At 35.1% G+C, this 15829-nt stretch overlaps 1 protein-coding gene across 4 annotated transcripts in view; it reads left to right on the top strand.

The window, feature by feature from the left end:
• Positions 1-1188: 1188 nt before the first annotated feature.
• The window catches only part of LOC129751682 (rho GTPase-activating protein 190), a 161871-nt gene continuing 147230 nt past the window's right edge, over positions 1189-15829 (top strand). For 2 of the 4 annotated variants that reach the window (XM_055747363.1, XM_055747357.1), the window contains exon 1: positions 1189-1507. The gene's annotated coding sequence lies outside the window, so the exon portion shown is untranslated. The remainder of the gene's footprint in view (positions 1508-15829) is intronic. The other 2 variants (XM_055747350.1, XM_055747340.1) reach the window with 2 other exon arrangements.

Here is a 15829-nt window from a genome sequence, read left to right as displayed (position 1 = left end):
TCGTTTGACATTTCGCCAAGGCTTTTGACATTTCGCGCGGTTTCGTTGTAGTTGTAACAGCGCGCCTATCATACGTAAACACACCACACATCCTATTAGAAACGGTGTGTCTCGCTCCCTATCCCGTTGTATTTGATTGTTTCGAATATCCAGTTACAAGACTGAAGAACAGGATTGCCAAAATTATTTTCAAACTTAAAGAACTTTGTAAAACGAAAACCAGAATGACTTTTTTTTGTGGTCGTCGCTGTACATTTCAGTTTGTGTTATGCGCGATCCCAGGTTCCAATAAGCCAATTTGTTAAACCAGTTTCTGTTGAATTCACATAAATAAGGAGAAATTGGAAATTTCTTAAAAAATCAGAAAGAATAGGCTATAACCAATTTATCAGACAAATCTAGCGTAACATTTAAAAAGGGCGAAACTGCCAAATGTAAACAATTCGAGTTAACGGTCATTCCGGATGCATGCGGTTGCACTTTACCTATTAAACGCGGTTTCACTTTAAAATGGCTTAAAACTTTCAAAAAATTGATAAAATTCAATTGGGCGAAACTTCCTGTTGATGCATTTTCGTTGGAACGTGAAGTTACGCCTATTCAAAATGGAGTGAATTTTTCTATTCGTGTAGGGCCAAAGGCGTAACTGAGTTGACCGTGTGTGACAAAACGGCCTAATTAGTTTTTGCGTGTAGGACGAATGGGCGAAACTTCAAAACCAAAACAAAAACGGCCGATCAATTGGGCGAAACTTGCAAACGTAACTGGAATCGAAAACAATAAAAGGGCGAAACTCGAAAATCTCTGAAATTAAGCGAAAAAAGTTAAAATTCTTGATAACCATCGAACAATAAGGGAATATAATGCATATTTTTCAATGTTGTTGAACAAAAGGTGGTCGATTTCTTAAATAGGATTTGAATAGGTGTTCCGAATTTTCAAACGCGTTTTTCTCGTTTCGAGCAAACTGCTAGTTTCGCCCTTTTGAAATGTTACGCTAGAAATCTTTAAAAAATATTAACATTGGCATCCCTGCTGGGAGACCGAGTGTTTTCTGTTTTTTGTTGTTCCTGCCAAGACGGCGCTGTGAGTGTGTGAGTAAAGAGGGCCGTGTGGCGCTCTGTATTGGTGGAGTCAACGTGATGCTTACATGAACCTGGACCTCCAGTTCTCGAATCGGAGCGGAGTCACATATTCGGTCGGTGGTGGCTCTGTGATTGTAGCTGTGCCAGGATCGTGTGTAGTATATTGACTGACGACGAAGACATCATGAAGTGAAAATTTTTGTTCCACAGTGTCCGAGTCGCAGCGAACAACAAGCTGGAAAAAGTGGTGCATTTCCGTGTTTTAAAATCGTGTGTGCTCTTTATTTCTGGTGATCAGAACGTGCGATTTGCAGGCTCTTTGTGGGCCCCGGGATCGGGACTTCCGGCCGGAGGTCAATTGCGTGACACAGGTCCAAGTTTTGCGTCGCGAGTGCTGGTGAGCTGAATTTTTGCAACTTAGGGTTGGTGTCTGTTTCCGATTGGATATCCTGTCGTGGATGGCAAGTATCCATCTTATTGGTTTACATTTTTGATACCTGAAGATAAAAGGGCAAATGCCAGTCTAAAGTAGACAACCCCAAAGGAAAAAAAAAAAAAATAAAAGGGCAAATAAGATTCTTATTGTAAAATTGAATACTGAAAAGTTGAATTTGGTTTGCCTGGATGTTTCCCATAACAGAGCTTGCAGAAGTGAATAAGAAAGGCCAACACCCTCCCCATGCCTAGCGTAGGTTCAGGTTTCTTTCATTCGACGCGTCGTAAGATGCTCGTGATCCGGAATAGAGCTAATGCCTAGTATAGCGTTCTTGTTCCCAAATTCGGCCGATCGTAAAACAAAGACTGGGGGGAAAAGTCGTAAAAACCTTGACACAAAGGACTTTTCTCTCCCAGGAGTGCACCAGAGCCCCCTTTCACATACCTGGTGGGATTTAATCCGATACAGTACAGGCACATACTGGCGAAAGCGGATCCCATCTATCAAAAAGCGGAAAATACCCTTCAAGGATTTCACGGACTTGGGTGCAACGCAATCTTGTAAGTCGAACCGGGGTTGGAGTTTTAACATTAAACGGGCAGGGGTGGACTTTATGATAGTTCAAGGGGTGTAGGAGGGCAACCGTATGTGGCCGGAAGGTCGAGGGCCGTAGTAACCCCACCAAAACGTCCATGAATGGACGACGAAAGACGGACGGCTGGCTGACTGGCTAGCTGGCTCGGTCTAGGTTCTGTCGGTTTTTGGTCGGTCGGTCGGTCTCTGTTGGACGGGCGCATGTTTATTGATTTTCCAATATTGTTTTGCCCCAGCAGCAGCGAACGAAGAGAACGGTTTCCGTTTCGCTGTGTGTGCGTGAACATGGCGAAACACGCAGGATTTGCGTTGGAAAAATTATTATTAATTTCGCAAAGCGGTCGCCGGACGGAAAATCTCCGGGAACCGCTAACCCCGGCTAATTAACATTGGCAATCTGGCTAGGTTAAACGGTGTCCGGGGAGTCTGTTAGACACACCTGTCATGAACGGCCGATTTCTGGCTTCTGTCAAATTGAATTTGTGGATTCGATAAGAGTCTGTGCGTAGATATGTATAGTTACTTTACTCAGTAGTTCAATATCGGTCTATGAATAAATTTAACAGTTTTTCCGATTATGAAAAACAAAATATGGAAGATAGGTAAACAACAAACAAATTACTGGGATCAGTTTTCTGAAAAATGCAAACGAAATAAGTTATTTTGTTGCTTAGTGTTAGGCGACATAAAAAAAAAATTATAAAAAGACTTGACAAAAATAACTAGATAAATACTTACTTCAACTTAAAAAAAAATCTACCAGCATGATTTAATATCTTCAACCTTTCGAATTCCCTTTTCAAAAAATTGCTACTGTGACTAAAACAATTTTGTCGGTTTATGAATGAAAAGTAGGGGGTGTACACCCCTTACCCCGTTGTTGTGATCTGTATTATCCAGATAAACTAAATGAAACAATTCTTGAAATTCAACTTGAAGGACTTGCTTTTATTAATTTCAGTCTGACCACTTTGCCTGACAGACCAAAACTATTCTATCCTATCGAGACTTCTTCGATAACTTCGATCACTATCGAAAATTCTAAGACTTTAAATAATTTCACTGGTGTTGAGAGAAAGTGGTAGAAATTTGGACACTTTTAGCACATTTTAAAAACTTAACCATGCGAGAAGGCCTTCAAGAGTTTTTACAACACGTGTTGTATTCTCGCGTGCTGTGATGCAAAAATAGCAATATTTCTATTACATACGGCTGGAATAGAAACAGTGCTTTAAAAAAGTACAAAGCCCAAAGATCTTGAAAACATTTTTGCATGGTTAAGTTTTTAAAATGTGCTACAATTGTCAACATTTCTGCCACTTTCCCCCAACACAAGTGAACTTGCTCTTAAAATTAGTAGTTGTAGCTGAGTATTCACACAAAACTTTCGGGGCTCCACTTAGCAAAAATTCGCTGTTACTTTCCGTTAGCAAAAATATTTTTTTACTTTTGATTTAGCAAAAAGCTAAATTTACTCGATTTAAGTAATCAAAAAGTTTACCTTGCTCGATTTTAGTAAAACGAAGGTTTTCTAGCCGCCTTATTTCTAGATAGCAGACGCTGCCGGTAGAGACTAAAAAAACAAACCGACGTGATTCAGTGCCGTTCTGGAAATTCGATGCTGGCGGTTCTTTTGGTGGCTAAGTTCACGACAAAATGGTAGCCAAATCGATAGTGTATGCGTACAGGTAAGAGTCGATCAAGAAGTGTAAAATTTTTCCAAATTTTTAATTAATGTTTTTTTCTATTAGGTTGCTGCTGCCGGCGGGGCTCCGGGTTTTTGTTGCAACAGTCCGAAAATCAAAAGGGACCACAGCTGGAATTTCAATGCGGTGCGTTCGGCACAATCCCGGTGCCGATCGCCATTTCGCGTTCCCAGGATCGGAACTAAATAAGTTCCATTTTAGGAAAAGTGTTAAATGTAGTGTCGAAATAAAGAGAAAAATCAATTGAAAGTGAACTTATTTTTGCAATCTATTCAATAATCGAACATTCTCTCTGGAATTGCAAAGAAAAACAATAAATATTGCAATTTCAGGTTCGGTGCGATCTTTTCCTCCGGTTTTTGCTAGAAAAGTGAGTAAAAATTGCGGCGGCTAAATTTTTCTCTCGTTTGCTAAAATTTTAGTTCGAAAAAATTGCTAAATTGATTGCTAAGATTTTAGCTGGTCAAATTTGAGCAAAATTTTGCTAATTTCCGGCCTCGAAAATTTTGTGTGTTGTCTAAGAAACATATTTGAGTTACATTAGAGCGAATTCACTGAGTGTTGGAAAAAAGTGGTCAAAATTTTGTCACTTTTTGCACATTTTGAAAATTTTGCCATGCAAAAACATTTTCAAGATCTGTGGCCTTCAAGTTTTTTAACAACACGTGTTATAGTTTCGCATGCTGTGATGCAAAAATAGCAATATGTATTTCTATAACATACAGCTGAAACAGAAACAGTGCTGTAAAAAATACAAATCCCAAAGATCTTGAAAACATTTTTGCATGGTAAAATTTTCAAATTGTCAAAATTTCTACCACTTTTTCCCAACACTAGTAAACTTGCTCTCACGAGGTTTTCAAAACTATTAATTTTGTACATCTCTGGAGAAACAAGGGAGAAAGCGTCAGCAGTGTCAAATTGACAGTTTTAGAACTTCAACGGGTAAAAAAAATCTGGGACAGATAACGGTTTATATCTGAACGGACTGTTAAAAATATTTCAGGTTTTCTTAATTACCTATTTGTTTTGAAATCTCGCTTTACTGATTCAAATTCAAATTTAAAGTTGATTCAAAGTGTTTGACCATTATATGAGAAAATAACCAAAAAATGACGGCATCTAACAATTTTCAGACGCTCTCTTACTTTCTATCTTTTGAGTCAGTCCACAATTTTCAAGTCCGGACATTCTTTCATTCTGAATTAATTGAAAAATGTAGGGGAATTGAGGATGAAAACAGCCTTACTCAATTTCCCTAAGCTTGCGTTGGCTCAAACAGCCATCATTCGATTCCTCGGGAAAATCACACAAGATAAGAAAGGCACATTTGCATGAAAATTTACAAGTGCTGACATGTTTTTTTTCTTAACTTTTTGGAAAATGTAATGAAACCGAGGGTAAAACTACATTTTCCGATTACTGCCCATGGAAGACTCTCGATTTGTGGATATTAATGAGAATAAAAAAACAATTACATCAAAAGAGTTAAAAAACCCTGAAGATACTCACCGAGAAATGCTCAGCCATATAAAGAAAAAAGTTTAATTTACTAAAAGAAGAGCAAAAAGACCTATTACATAACGATAAGGTTGTAGAAAATCTATCCGAAGTATGTGAAATATTCAATCATTATTTCACCAGTATTAGAAAATCGCTTTCAAATAATATTACTGTTGATTCGACTAGCAAGAGTCTATCAAATGTTGACCGTGTTTCAAATTCTCTTTTCATGCTTCCATCAACAGCTAATGAGGTCATCAATGTCATCAAATCACTTGAAAATAAAAGAAGGAGTGGGTGGTCCCGATAAATTCCCTACACTTATGATGAAATATCATTATTTACGTTTTCCACACATCCTTTCGGAATGTTTTAATAAGATTTTAGTATCAGGTATCTATCCTGAATGTTTGAAAACCACAAAAGTTATATCAATTTTGAAATCCGGTGACCCTCTCAAAGTTAGTAATTACCACCCAAGCTCAACACTCAGTGTCTTCAGTAATATTTTTGAAAAACTTCTGATAAATAGAATCAATACTTTCCTGGACCGCAATAATGTACTTTACAATCTTAAATACGGTTTCAAATCTGGTGCCAGTACACTGCCAGCTATCTGTGAGTTATCGGACTTCGTGATGGAAAACATAGATTCAAGGAATATTGTAGGTGGTCTTTTCCTTGATTAAGAAAAAAACCTCACGAAATGTTACTGAAAAAACTAGAATGTTATGGAGTAAAAGGTATTGCTGATACATTGAAACGGAGGTATTCAAATAATTTGTTTGTTTAGGAGATGCAAGGAGATCTCTCGAAAAATTGGACGTCAGGGTTCCGCAGGGCAGCAATATAGGACCACTCCTTTTCTTTACTGTACATAAATGATGTCAGTCGACTTTCCCTGCACGGCATACCCCGTCTTTTTGCTGATAACACAGCCCTTTTTTTATCCCGGCGTATGTCCAAACACGTGATTATGCATATGGAAGAAGATTTGAAAGTTTTTCATAAATATTTTTCTTCAAATTTTTTAACACTTAATCTTACTAAAACAAAGTACATGATTTTCCGCTCTTTTCGTAAAAAAACGTACAACATGTATCTTTTAATAGGAAGTATCTTTCCACTGAGATTCATGAAGTATTAAGCTAAGTTGTTGTATCGTTACATTCCCTCGTTTAAATAATTTTTTTTTCAAGTTCTCAGCATGACATAATTTTTTATCGCAATTTGTTATATTTTCCTTTTTGCTGCGAGACGTGCTGAGAACAGTTAGCGTCCATTACTAGGGGGATCAAAAGAGCTTCTTTGGTGATTTTTTAGGGTAGAAAACCGAAATTTTAAGGCACCCCTAAATCCAGTCCGATTAAGATTCATCCCCCCATATTGTTAGCTTTTATTCTATTCTTTTTGTAGAGATTTCTATAACATTACAAATATTTGTGTTTCGATTCTAATTTTAAATGGCATGCTTGGCCGAATGAGAAACTAGGGAGAATTTTTTTGGAAATATGAAAGAAAGGTGGGCATTAGTGTGCCAATAGGAGAAAGCTTGAAAGGTGTTGAAATTTTAGGCTAGAGGGCATGTTGATGAAAAACTCCCATGAATTGTAACACCTTTGTTCTATACTAGCTAACCCAAGTAACACAGATTATGTCAACTAGCATTAGGAAGTTTTATCATGGTTTAATTATGGCATTTTTTTGTGCAGCTCGTTTTATGGCGGTTTTATTATGGTCATGCAGAATGCTTATAATTTTTTTTCGACCATATGTTTTCAGATGGTTTTGAAAACGCTAATAAAACTTTCATTAAACATGCTGTTTTAGTTATTTTGAAAGAGTTGTGAATGCTTTTTTTAAACTATAATAAAACACAAACCTAGAAGTTTGCTCCAAGCTTTCTTTTGCATGTTCTATAATAGCACTCAGTGCATGATTATTAAACCACCATAAAACTTAGTGACAGTTCTCGATCAAGATGTCAAAACAGGACACGCTCAGATTAGATAGCACATATTTGAATTGGAACTCCCATTTTTACACATTTTTGGTAAGTTATGCGTGTTGGTTTTGAGTTAAAATTTAAAAAATACATCTTTGAAAACTTGAAATCACCGAAAGTGGTATGAATATCTTTACAATATGAGTATTGAGTGAAAGGGCCCAAATAGTAGGAAAAAAAATTGTTGCTTGACGCCATCGATAAATCAAGATGGCGGCTTCCGCATTTATTTTCAAAGCTGTAAATTACTGAAAATATCGTGAAACCTTCACAATATGGTTATTAGGTGAAAGTAATAAGAGAGTAGAATAAGAGTAGAAGTCAAATTTCGTTGCCCGTCGCCATCCTAAATCCAAGATGGCGGCTACCACTCAACTTGAAAATACTGTAAATGACTGAAAATCGTATAAAACCTATATTATAGGGGTATAAGTTGAAAGAAATCAACCGGTAGAAGTTGAATTTCGCTATCTGACGCCATCTTGAAATCCAAGATGGCGGCTTCCGCTAAACTTTAAAATGTAGTAAATGACTTAAAATGACATCAAACCCAGGTGGTAGTGGGTGGAAGGGCTTAACGAGTAGAAGTCGAATATTGCTATCTTGAAATCCAAGATGGCAGCTTTCTATAAACTTTAAAAATGCTCTAAATCATTGAATATCGCATGAAACCTCCAAAATATGGGTGTTTGTCAATTGGGATAAGCTATAAAAAGTTTATTTTTGCATTCTGACGCTATCTTGAAATCCAAGATGGTGGCTTCAGCTGAACTTAAAAATACTGTAAATGAATGAAAATAGCATGAAACTCCCAAATATATTGTATTGGGTGCTAAGGCTAAATGATAGAAGTCAAATATCTGTTTTCGCGTTTCTCTGAAAATCTGTAAGTGACTGAAAATCCCACAAAAACCCCCACAATACAGACCCCGTTCGTTTTTGGCAACATTCGATTTTGGCAACATCGAATTTGGCACATGTGCCTAAATCAGACGGTTAACAGAAACAACATAACCTTATAGTTTTCGCAAGAATAAGACCAATACAATTTAAACATAATAGCATGATAGGAATAATAGAATTACATAAATGGCAAAAAAAACAAAAACTATAAACAAAACAAGAAAAGTACTAAATGCATTAGAAACATAATGAAAAAATAATAAAAGTGATTTAAAATGATCTAAATTGTCTTAAAATAGTAGTTTTAATGTAGTATTACGTGAAAAAAGTTGTGTTCAAGCGATTTTCATTGATTAACAGTATTTTAAATTCAGTGGAAGCTGCAATCTTGGATTTCAAGATGGCGTCGGAAAGAAAAAAATCGACTTCTAGTTTAGCCCTTTCACCCAATACCCGTATAGTGGTGGTTTAATGCGACTTTTTGTCAGCATTAAGCATTAAAAGTTGAGCGGGTGCCGCCATCTTGGATTTCAAGATGGCGTCTGATAGCGAAATTCAAGTTCTACTCTTTTAGCCCTTTCACCCGATACCCATTTTGTTGGGGTTTCAGGCGATTTCAAGTCATTTACACCATTTTAAAGTTCAGCGGAAGCCGCCATCTTGGATTTCAAGATGGCGTCAGGCAACGAAATTTGACTTCAACTCATGATTTATTCCACGGGTCATTCAAAACCAATCGCTTTTCATTCAAAAAGTCTGTCCTCATTTACTGTACTAATGATTAACAACTCAGAAACGAGGAACTCAACCTTAGCGTGTAAGTGGTTGGCTTGCGAGAGAAACGTCAAATCGTAGCTTTTTTTGGGGTCATCATTAAACCATAATAAAACTATGAATCGACTCACGCCATGTTGGTTGCAAAATCGAAGGGCACCAAATGACGCCATGTTGATGGATTCACAGTGCAAGCATTGGAAAAAATTTTTTCAGGCCTTTTTCCATCAATTCCATCATGATTGACCATCAGATTTGACGAGGCGCATTTATTTTAAGATACTATTTCATATACATTTTACCTAAAATCTTGACTGGCTGTAGAAAAGAAGCTCAATATATGGTTAAAACATTGTTTTTTTTAGCTATTAATTTTACCAGATCATATCTGAATAATGCAATCATCATTCATCAACCATTATGGTTGCTGGAAAAAATTAAAAAAAAAACTCCGAGAACTGACTGAACCGAAAGAAACAAAAATTTCTAACATGTTTTATAATAGCTTTTTAAAAGCTTTGGTGACCAACATTGATGACCAACAATTATACGTCTTGATGACGTTTCTAGGGTAGGGCCAAATAGCCTGATTTTGGCTTTATTAGAGTCCAGGTGATGTTATAGAATGCGCTTTAGCTTTTTATGAAGATTAATGCGATAGTCCAAACGATATTTTGCTGACCATAATAAAGCTAAAATTGTTACTTGGGAACTATGCATATACCAAACAATCTTTGGCAAAAAGGAAAAAAATATGGTTCAAAAATTGACACTTGGCCAAAAAAAGTAAGAGCGCGGAGTTGGAAAAAAATGTGAAAAGTGAAAAATCGACTAGTGGCAACTACTTGCTGCAAGAATCTGAAAAAAAGGCAACATCTTTGTCGAAGACTGTAACTTCGTATTTTATCTGACAAAAAAGTTATTAGGTGTTGAATGGGGGCATGTCTTTTGGCATTGAAAAATAATAAATTCAATTAACATCACTGCTGGGTGCCTAGCGAGGTATTGCATGACTACTTTTCATGCAATACCTCGCAAGGCACCAGCAGTGATGTCAATTGAATTTATTGTTAATCAATGTGAAAAGACATACCCCTGTTAAACAGCTAATAACTTTTTTGCCTAATAAGACACGAAGTTACAGTCTTCGACAAAGTTATTCAGCGGGAAATTTCCTCAAAGAATTAATAAATACGCACAAAAACCTTCAGCTCGCTCGGTTTCACAGATGAAACAAAAATGATGTTGATTTTTCAGTTCAAAATATTCAATTTTCCCATAAAACCTAAAAGTACAAATTCACTCATGTAATTCTGCAAAAAATCATGGATGAGTTTTGGACCAAAATGAAACATTTTAGACTCCAGGGGTTGAGAAATTCAAAAATGTCCCCAAATTGACTCGGTCTTTTGTGCCGTGTTATTGTTATCGTATTCCGTTGGTTTTGTAAGAAGCAGACAAATTTATAAAAATTCTCGCTGTCTCTGAAAAAAATCTTCATTCAACATTTTTATTCTCTGATCTGTGTTTCCAAAATCCTGCGAAAAAAAACTCAAATTCTTTATTCAACGATAAGATTCCATTTTAAATTGTTTAAAAACAAATTTGTTTGCAGTTCCTTGTACAGTTAGAAAAAGGATACCAAGTTCATTTTGAACCTTGTCATGCCTACTTCTTACTATTGATCAATGAGGTGCCGACGAAAATTGTGTATAGTAGAGACATATTGCGAAATATGTGACCATGTGACAATTCATAAAAATCTGTTTTCTGTATTCGTTTTTGTGAAATTTCAAAAGATAAATCTTAGTATTCAAATTTAATTAACTTTTTCGTTATTTGTGCAAGGGCAAACTGACTTTGAAAACCACTGCTATAAGTATTTCATTTTATGATTTTTTTCCAATGTTGACTCTCCTAATTTTGCTAATAAATCTCCCTTCTCGGCTCTCATATCACTTTTGGAATGGAAAAACACTGTAGGTACTCACGATTCTTAATTTTCCAGCTTGATTTTTTTTTGTTGATTTCCCTCACTGTTATCTCCCTGGTCCGTGTCTCTTTTTTATTATTGAAACTGGACGCATTCCAAATAAAATCACGTTTCAGTTCAAATTCCAGCCAAATTGCCAGTAGTTAGTTTTCGCGATTCGCTTTTCATCCCCCTGGAACGATTGGAACAGCTGACCTCGCTTGAACCGAGGAGGGAAAACTTCGACATGGATGATGGTGATGATGATGATGATGTTAATGTTCTTGTACGGAACGAAGAAAAAACGCTGACTGGATGGGGCTGAAGCTATTGAACTGGTTGAAAAGTCAAAACTCTCCAACCCAAATTATCAATAGCATAACATCGTTTTTGAATGGGCGATGGTGAAAGGGTCCCACTTGTTTGAAGCATTTTTTTTTTCTATCATTCGTTCCTTTGGTTGGAATTTGAAAACTGATCTGCATAGCAAATGATTGAATAACCTCAATGGGTATTTAGTAACGTTCCAAATTCTATACCATAGCTGCTGAGACATAAACCAAGCAAATCTTCAATAAAACCCCAAAACATGAAAATGATTTCATACAAAAAGCCAACATGAGCTGGAAAACATATCTGGGTACTGACGACGACGATAAAGCTGACGAAAGAAAATATTTCCCCAGAAAACTTTTTTATTGCAGTCTGCAATGTCGGTGGTTTTTGTGAGTGGCAAAAAAGGTAGAAGAGTAACAGCAGCAGCAGCTGTTACCAACAATGATCTGCAATCAAAGAAAATCGAATGCTTATGGATGGCAGCAAGCAGCATTGCATTATACCCAATATGTGATTGTTCGTTCAACCACCCCCACAGATTTTCGATCCTGAGGGAGTCTTCCACTTGCATCAACACAATACACTCGTTAAACCGAAATAGTGGAATGATTTTGAAGTTTTGAGGTGTCGAACTCTCAATAGATAAATATTCATTTAATTTTGTAGAAATATTGAAAACTTAAATCAAACTTTTCTCAAGATAGATTTTAGACTGTGATTTTATAATTTGATTTTAAATCCAAATTTCAGATCCTGATTTCCGATTGCAGATTCAGTTTTTAAAGTCAAAATTCTGTGCAAGATTTTACAATCAGATTCAGATTTCCCTTTCTATGTCATATTGAGATTTCAGGTAACTGTTTTTGTTGCAGAACACAAACTTCAAAATCAGATTCCTGTTGAAAGACTCATATGAGCACTAGTCTATCTATTTTATTTCCACTGGTTAGTTTAGTCTTCAGAATTCTTATGATAATTTTTTCCACATTTGCGACATCAAATATCACATTCTTCTGTTCACTAACCTATACATCGTGCTATGTAAAAACAAGTTTGCGTTAAAAATTTGATCACAATCTTTTGAAAATGGTCGTATTCTAAATTGAATTTCACTCGAACTCCTCCGTTTGAAAACATCCTAAAAAGAATTCAAAGAAATAAATCATCTTTTTATGTCAAATAAGGATTAATCATCCAATGCCATAATACTTCCAGGTAAAAAATGCAAAATTAAAAGAAAATATTCGAAAATGGTTCAAGTGATGTCATTTTTACATTGATTGTCTTTTTGAACCCTCACAATTTAAAAATTAAGTAATGGGATATTCATGACTGAAAAAAATTTGATAAAAAATAAAAATAAAACAATTAAAAATAAAATTGTTTAAATTGTGTTATTTTTAATATTGCTCATTTTGATGAAGCAACCATTCTTCCCACTCTTTTCAAAACATGTCATATATCGAAAACAAATTGTGTTTGAAATTTGATGAAAATCCCTATTTAATTGTTCCAGATGCGTCTTATTTTCACTGATTGTGTACGGAGCTCCACTGTTTCGAAACAAGGAAAAGCCTTTCATTTAATTTATTTTAAATATTTAATCTTTGCAGATAACAAAAAGATACTATCTTATTCTTCTTTTGAACACCTTAGAAATATTAAAATCAATGTTACTAACTATTTCATCAAAACAAGCACAACATTTATCCAAAGGCAGGGTGGCCACAGAACCGGGAAAACCGGGAAAAAACCGGGAATTGAAAATCGAACCGGGAAAACCGGGAAAAAACCGGGAATTTAGACCCAAAACCGGGAAAATTGACAAAAGGAATCAGTTTTGGTTCCAAGATCAGGGATTCAATCCAAAATTCAAAATTCAGAATAATTTTTTTTTGTTTCGATTATAGTCGTTTTACCATCTTTATGGCATTCGCGACTTTATCCACGGTGAGGTTAGCGGATCGTTATTGAAAAACTTATCCGGTCCAACTGTGTTCGATGTTTGCTCTTGGGCTCGAACTCGCGGACATCGGCTCAGGAGACAACAGACTTGCCAACTGCTATATCACAAGCCCGTTCAGAATATTAATTTGAATTTTCAAGACAGAATTGAACAGTTCAAAGGAATTTCATAAGTTTTTAAATTTATTAACTTCTCTGATCTCTCTTCAATAACCCCTCTAAATTGAAAAAAAATCATAAATTTTACCGAAACCCAGAGTTTAAAACTGCCTCAAAGAAAGAGATGAGAATTCCCAGAAGTCTCTTAAATGTTTTTTCAAGTATCGCACATCATGATTCATTAAAAACTATCAATCATGTAAAAACAAACGAATCAAAGTTTAATTTTTGTTTTAAATTTGGAAATTTTAAAAAGATGCTAGTATTCCAATTTTCGAGTTTTTTTTCTTTATTATAGAGACTTTCAGCCTCGGGCTGGTTCGTCTCTTCCAATTTTCGAGTGATAAATTAACATTTTTCGATAACTGGTCATAATTTATCCAGAAAATTTCGAATTACAATTTTTAAAGCTTGGATATGTTGAGATTCCTTTGAAAATTTGCGAAAATCGTGACAAAAATTGAAATTGAATACTCATATGAAATTTAAGTTACATAAGTAAAGTAACATGGTTCAGAATTTTCATAAGCTTTTTTATGAGGGTGTGTTTATGTCGGTAGAAGACACTAAGCAAATCCTTTAAAAATGTTAAAATGTTTCAACGTTGCATAGTACTTCACTTTAAATATACATATTTTTGTTTCGAGTAAAGCATTTTAACAAAATAACAACATATTGCGATAAAATTGATCATTTTTACTTTTTTCTTTTCGATGGTACAAGGCGATAAAATTTACGTTTTTCCGTTTGAAGAGGGTTTAAGAGCTGATTTGACTAATTTGAGGGCGTCATATCCAAATATGCAGTTTGGTTTTTTTCTGCTAGCTCTTATTTTTGGAATTCAAGGGTGATTTTTGAATTTTTGTATCAACATTTTAGAACTTTTCTAAATCGAAGGTTACGAATCAATGATAAATTTTTCCGAAGACCGCGACTAGTTTAATCTTCTGAGAAAACTGAGTTTATTCATCACAGTATGGTGAAATATGAGAATTAAAAGATATTTTGGTTTTTTTTAAATTAAAATAAATAAAATATTTTTTTCAAAGCATAAGTAAAAAAAAATCGCAGTCTACAACAAAGTTGTTTATGAAATTTGAATCTTTGATACCAAATGCTCATAAATGTTTTTCAATGATGTCAAAAATAGTTATATTTTTGTATGTTGTTTTGTTGTATTTTTAACACCTTAAGATTTTTTTTTTCAAGTATTGTTTCATTGAAACTAGAAATGCTACACAGAAAGAAAAATGTAAATTTACGTTACACATTTTCGCATCGTCGCCGAAAGAATATGGAAATGACTATAGCATTTTGACGACTGCGATGAAATTCTCGTGCAATTTCATGTAAAACTCAGCGTTGGCAACGTTCATCCGTTCTTTTTTGTACCTGTTCGTGTGCTGTTTGCTTCTGGTCGAGTTGGAGGTGGTGCGTATAAGATTTCTAGCCAGCAACGTTCGTGAAAACTAAATGCAATCTATTTATGAAGGTATGTGTGTGGAAATGTGGGTATTTCAACAACTTGTATTGATTGTAAATTTGTTATTTTGCAGAAAATAACTTTGATGGATTCAATTTTCTCCGGCACCTGTCGTCGTTTCCGTCGCTGGGAGAATTGAAAAGCGCCGTAAGGCGTTTGTGTCAAGTGTCGAAAAGATCAGTGAAGTGTATGCAAACAAACTGAATAAAGGTTCTTTATTAATAATATCGCTGATTTGTTTATTTTTTTTTTTCAAACACTCCTTAAAACAAAATATCAATAAAAGTGAGGTTGAGCATGTAAATCTACAGTAAACAATCAAGATCAATGGGATTGGGAATTTACATGTAACGAACAGTATTGATACATGTAATAACGCGATTCCCTTCTACCCATGCAGTGGCATGTAAATCTACGTGGATTTTTCTAACTGTGTAGGTAATATATTAATCCTCTATCAAATGAAGGATAATGAATTGATGTCAAATAAGTTTTTGTTTTTTTTTATAGAGGGTTGTCTGTTTATTAGTTATAAATGATTGATTTAGTTCCAAACTTAGTAAAACCCAACATCACTTGATTTGATAGAATCTGACAAATGATTCGAATTCAAGACGGTAAAATCAATTTTTAAAACAATGGCTTTTTCATTGAAATCTGCATTTCATTGCTAAGCTCATAGTTTAAAAAAAAATGTATCTACACTGTTAAGTCTCTTTGCTTTTCAAAAGCTTATTCGTACACTTTTCAAATTGGTTTTTGCATAAATCCTTAGAGTTAGCCTAAGCTTAGCGCGTGGTTGCAAAAACTAAGATTTTTCTCCCTGATACAGGGGTTGTTTCCAATTAAACCGGACACAGTTTAATACAAGACATAATTTAACCCCAAGAAACTGACTTAAAATAAAA

Source organism: Uranotaenia lowii, chromosome 1 (assembly GCF_029784155.1).
Source record: "Uranotaenia lowii strain MFRU-FL chromosome 1, ASM2978415v1, whole genome shotgun sequence".
NCBI lineage: Eukaryota > Metazoa > Arthropoda > Insecta > Diptera > Culicidae > Uranotaenia > Uranotaenia lowii.
This window is presented reverse-complemented; position numbering and strand designations above follow the sequence as displayed.